The following is a 6420-nucleotide window of genomic DNA, read 5'->3' as shown; positions in this document are numbered from 1 at the left end:
GGGTTGAAACTTTGATTATGTAACAAAGAATTTTTTCTCCATTTAAAAGTCCCTGTGTGCAACAGCATTTTTTTACATTTTAATATATACTATTCTGTTGGCACCAGGGTCTGTAAGTCATCAATGCAGTGTGTGTACACAAGCTGTATATTTATTTTTAATAATTAATTTATATATTTTTATCCATTCATGTATTTCTTGGTCCATTGGCTTTGTTTGTCGACATGGTGTTCATTTTAAGGCCCATTAGTGTCACCCTGTGTTTATAATCACAAGCTCTGCTGCCAAATATCATAGATCATTTACCAGCAGAATTTGGAAACTGGACACCAGACGACCAAAAGGGTTTGATCAGGAAAAAGAAAAGGTGTTTTTTTCTGAATTGATGTTTAATTGTGTTTTATATGCTTTGCTATACTGTATATACTTATATTTGTTGTAGGTAATTATTTTTTTAATGGACTATGGATTAATGTACCGTTTTAAATGGATTACCTTTTTCCAGAAGGGAGTTCCATTTTTTTTTAATAGTTTCACATTTTTTTCTTCCTTTAAGGCATTCACAACTTTGGTGTAATGATTCTAGTTCAAGTATTGTGAATTCATTGTATTTAATTAAAGGTGATGTATTTAATTAAAATGGATGTTTGAATTGTTCAGCATATGGGCTTAATGAATGCACTGTTGGTATTCATTTGCTCAAAGACAACTGAATTTTAAGTCTGATGGATGTTCACTTTAGTATCTGTACTTGAGAAGGGAGTCGCTGAAATGTGGTGCAAGCAATAAAAGATTTTAATGGAAGGGATTTCAATTCCTCATTCTGCCTGCCTCATAGACTATTCAAAAAAAATAATTACATACACAAATCGCAAAACACACAGTTTAAAATTCACAAATTAAATTAGCACATAAAACTTTTTTTTTTTTTTAAAACAAAATTTTTTAGATATTACTCTTAGTACTGAAGGTAGCAATAATCACACAACTATTTTTCCAAAAGAATGCTCAATGCCAAATCATGTCATCCTAGACTTTTGATTAACAATATACCTATTCAATTTGTGCCACTACATCATATATACTCTAAAACTTTTGAGGGTACTTATGTACTTGTAGGAAACATAGGATAAGGAGCCTTTATAAGACCAGGAAGCTGAAAGGCTGATGTGGTGAGTGCTGAGCAGTGCTTAGGTATAAGAATATGAAAGGGATCTTCCTCTTCTGGCCAGCACTGTGGGCAGCATACCACCTACCAGCCCCAATGGATTTTCTTGGGGTAGTTTGAGTTTTGTCCCTTACAAAGGGACAGGCTTTATGCCCTAGTTTAAATGATAACCAGCCAAGTGTGGTTTAGTAGCCTGCAGTGGTTCATTTCTGTATGAGGTAATGTTATCATGGTGAAAATTAAAGTGGGTGTATATTCATTGTATTATTCATGTACCTGTTATTAAATCTGTGGCCATTTACAACCAGATTGCTGTGTTTCTTGTGTTATTCAGGAATTAAGGTGTGTGGTTAAGTGTAGAGGGGTTAGTTAGGCCATACAGTTTGATGCTGTACCAGCCAAAAACTTTCAGTTACTAAAAAGACCGAGTTTGTTTAAAAAATACAGAACCAATCACAAGAATGTATAATGAAACCATAGAATTCTTAATGAATCAGATGAAAATTGAGCATAGGACTGGCCAGATATGGGATGACTTTGACGTAGTTGGCCAGCTTAAATATATTGCAATATATGGACAAACAATCCCTGTGTTGTTTAAAGGGTAAGGCATTTTTCAGTAGCAGTATGCACAAAATGTCTCTGTCTTAAATATATTGATAATGGGTTGAGTGCAGAGGAATCTTGTATTTGTCTATATATATATATATATATATATATATATATATATATATATATATATATATATATATATATATATATATATATATATATATGGTTCAAGACAATGTATATCTTGTAATTACGCAAAAGAAAAATCAATCTTCACATCCACAGTTAACAAACATCCACACATGAAAGGTATGTACATGCCCTTCCATGGTGTGTTTCCCCATAGCATATTAATGCAGGTAGTTTTCTGGGAATAGATATTGTGACCCTGCAAGCTAGAATCCCACATTACAATACAGTATTTAAGAATGTTACTGGCTTTCCGACTGTTTTCTGTTAGAACATACTGTACTAACAAGACACACTAAAATGAATCCTTATCTGGCAAGTAGGGATGGGCGAATTCTACCTGTTTCGCCAAAAAATCGCCACCGGTGAAATGTTGCCGACGCCCATTAAAATCTATGGGCGTCAAAAAAAATTTGTCGCGCGGCAAAATTTTTTTGGCGCACGGCTTTTTATTTTGACGCACAAAGCCATACAAGGCGAAAAAATTCGCCCATCCCTACTGGCAAGTAGCCTTTAGCTCCCACATCAACAGGAGATGTATAGTAAGGTCAAATTTATCAAAAGCAGCACTAGCATTTTTGCAAAAATTGCACATTACCGCTCCTAGTTCTTCCTCAGAATTCTGTGCTTTTGGTACCACTATTAGCATAGGCATTCACAGGAAAATATGCCAGATGCATCTGCTACAGCAGAATAGTAAATGACAACAATTGCAGTGGTTCGTCTTAACCTTTATATAGTTTTTGAAATATTCGCCCTTCTTCATCTGACTCTTTCCAGCTTTCAAATGGGGGTCACCAACGCCATAACAAAAAAAAACAAATGTTCTTTAATGGTTTATGGTCTACACATTTATGGTTATTGCTACTTTTTATTACTCATCTTTCTATTTAGGCCCTCTTCTATTCATATTCCACTTCTATATTCAAATCAGTGCATGGTTGCTAGGGTAATGTGGACCGTTGCTGAAATTGGTTACCTGAGAGCTGCTGAATAAAAAGCTAAATAACTCGAAAACCACAAATAATAAAAAATGGAAACCAATTTCAAATTGTCTCAGAATATCACTCTCTACATCGTACTAAAAATGAACTCAAAGGTGAACAACCCCTTTAAGGGGTGCAAGTTGAAATTTAACATAAACTATTGGTATACTGCCAGCACTACACCAAAAATAAAGTAACATGTAACACACATCATCCTATTTCTAGAATGCTGATAATGCTTTAATTGCCCAATGGACTTTGGCGCTCTGTCCACTGAAAGTCTTCTGCAGCTTCTTGCAGAGAGACATGGAAGTAATAATCCCAGTCAAGGATAAATAATTTCTAGGAGAAATATCTCACATCTTTACAAAATATCTTAAATAATCCGAAAACAAACTAAAATATTCATAGTCATACTGAAGAAAATACTAAAAAATCTCTAGGGCTCATTTTCAAGCCTAAATGGTTACTGTTTGCAGTGTACAATTTTGGCATGTTTTACCCACAATGCAGTACCCCCCACCCATAACTCCAGGGTAATAAAAGTTGGTGGAGTTGCACTTAACACAACTGTGGCCGATGTGTTAAAATGCATGTAATTGTGCTTGCACTTCAACACAAATTGCACTAAAATTTTGTCATTTTTTTCTGCCACTTGACATCAGAATCTCCATCTTTGGAAATATTAGTACAGGTATGGGACCTGTTATCTAGAATGCTCAGGACCTGGGGTTTTCCATATAACGGATCTTTCTGTAATTTGGATTTCATATCTTAACTCTACTAGAAAATCATGTAAACATTAAATAAACCCAATAGGCTGGCTTTGCCTCCCATAAAAAATAATTATATCTTAGTTTGGATCAAGTAAAAGCTGCTGTTTTATTACTACAGAGCAAAAGGAAATAATTTAAAAAATGTTGGATTATTTTATTATAATGGAGTCTATGGCAGACAGCCTTTCCATAATTTGGAGCATTCTGGATAATGAGTTTCCGGATAATGGATCCTATACCTGTACTTTCACGGTTCCACTGCATTAATAAGTGCACCTGTGCAGTAGTGCAAGGAGTTCCTGTTGACTCAAATAGGTGTAATGAATGGGATTTTTTTTCACTGTGGCAATCTTGCATGGCCGCAACTGCACTTTGCAAATGAATTGTTTTACTTCTAATGATCCCTTTTTAATAGAGCACCAATGTAATAATAAGCAGCACCTCACAGACATTTTGATCATCATGCATGATACACAGGAGTGTACATCATCAGATATCTTCAGGATTTATTTTGTATATCCAGTTTTTTTGTGTATTGTTATATAACATAGCTCATGTAATATTAAATAAATAAAAAAATAGGGAGAGGTATAATGGTCCGAGAGACATATGCATGATGTGTTCTTCAAACATATCAATCTCAACTATGTTGATTAGTCAGCCATAGGATGGAAGTATAAACAGTTTTATCCATCTTGCTAAAAAAAAGTAAGTAAATGCAATGATATTACATGCAAGTGTGAAACGTGGTCTCAAAAATTGAGCTCTGAAAAACATGAGTAAGGGAAAAAGTCTTGACTGGGTAAGGAAGGGGCATGCAGCAAATCGGTCAGGTAGTGCCAGGGAAGTAGTAAATGGATGGAATTTAAGGGAGAATTAAGTGCAATAAGATGAGACTAGAGGAAGCAGGCCAAAAGGGGAAGTTTAGTGAGTTCCCATCCAAAATGTAAAATTCTCCTAAGTAAGCTAACAGGGTGAAGTGCCCATATGCTTCAGCTTAGTGGTAGGTAAGTTTGTCAGAGGGAGGTCTATATTCTCTGTCTAGGCAAAAAGCACAAATGTGCTTCTGGTGTTTTGTGGTATCCTCAGGCATGGGGTCCTGGGAAGTTATTTAAGCTAATTGGCTCCTATTATATTGTGGTAACAAGTTTGTTATTTGCTTATAATAAAGCTGTGGCCCTTTATGACCTGGTAGTCTGTTTACATGATTAGAAAAACTGTGCCTTAATGCTGCCTTAGTAACCACATGTCAGTCTAAGCAGAACACATTCCAATTCATTGCACAAATACAGAAGTCTTTAAGTATATGGAAATATCACATACAAGAGAAACTCATTGAAAAATAACCAAGTGTATTTGAATTTAAGGAAGAGTTTTTTTGCAGCAGAAATATTTCTTTAGGGTGCCCCATATCTCGTTGTTCCTCAGGCAATAAATGAAAGGGTTTAACATTGGAGTGAACACAGCATATAACAAGGAGAGAATCTTGAAATAATCCAAGGATTTTGCTTTTTTGGGCCGTGCATACATAAATAAAGTTGTAGAGAAGAATAACGTGACCACAGTAAGATGGGAGGCACAGGTTGAAAAAGCTTTTTGCCTTCCTGTGTTAGTTGGTATTTTTAAGATAGTGAAAATAATACAGAGGTAAGAGGCAACAGTAACAAAAAGTGGTGTGAGAAGAATGACCAAGGCTAAGACAAAATCCACAAACTCTGCCAAAGACATGTCTACACATGCAAGATTTAGCACAGGGGAAATGTCACAGAAAAAGTGATTGATGATGTTGGGGCCACAAAATGACAGATAAACTTTATAAAATAAACTTTGATCACACTAACAGTGAATCCAGCAATCCAAGAAGCTGCAGCCAACTGTATGCATAGTTTATTGCTTATAATTGTCACATAATGCAGCGGATGGCAAACAGCAATGTACCTATCAAATGCCATTACGGCAAGAAGAACACACTCTGTGCACATTAAGGAGATAAAGAAGTAGAGCTGCGCCATACAACCAGCTAACGAGATGCTCATATCCTTAGAAAGTGTATTTACCAGCAAATTGGGAAGAGTTACTGATATATAACAGATCTCCAGAAAGGACATGTTACTGAGGAAAAAGAACATGGGTTTCCGTAGTTTGGAATGTAGCTGTATGACCATAATAATCATTATGTTTTCTGAAATAGTGATGATATATGCAATTAGGAAAACAATAAACAGAAGAATTTGTATTTCCAAACGAGTGGGAAATCCACGTAGGAAAAATTCTGTAATGGTGGTTTCATTGCCATCCTCCATACAGATTTCAGGATCTGGGCAAAGAATGAAACTGTTAGGCAAGTGGGGACACAGAATGTGTACAGAGTCACAACATACACCTCTTAATGCAATAAAGACCAACAATTAAAATATTCATTGTGTGATTTATAATTTTTGCTCTGAGTGCACTTGCTCTGGCTTGCTTTCTGTACTGATATAGATTGGAATGAAGGCACTGGTTTAAACGGCTTCACTCATTTGTTACAGCCTACAGAGTGTAATGTAAAGTATAGGAATCACAGTGCTGTTCAGTATGTCACAGAGTGATCAATTCCAGATCACTATTTCATATACAGTACAACACTATTTTCTGTTCCTCATGGCATTTCATTAAGTTAGTATGTAATATGCTCTTTTAATGTCCTAGGCAATGATTAAGGATGCAGGGACTGAACTTTATTCATAGCTAGATGTTGGCATGTGTG

At 35.6% G+C, this 6420-nt stretch overlaps 1 pseudogene; it reads right to left on the bottom strand.

The window, feature by feature from the left end:
* Window positions 1–5033: 5033 nt before the first annotated feature.
* On the bottom strand, window positions 5034–5974 carry LOC108714903 (annotated as a pseudogene).
* Window positions 5975–6420: the final 446 nt, after the last annotated feature.

This window comes from Xenopus laevis, chromosome 1L (assembly GCF_017654675.1).
Source record: "Xenopus laevis strain J_2021 chromosome 1L, Xenopus_laevis_v10.1, whole genome shotgun sequence".
In the NCBI taxonomy this organism is placed as follows: domain Eukaryota; kingdom Metazoa; phylum Chordata; class Amphibia; order Anura; family Pipidae; genus Xenopus; species Xenopus laevis.
Note: the sequence above shows the minus strand (reverse complement) of the source record. Positions and strands in the feature narration are given on the sequence as shown.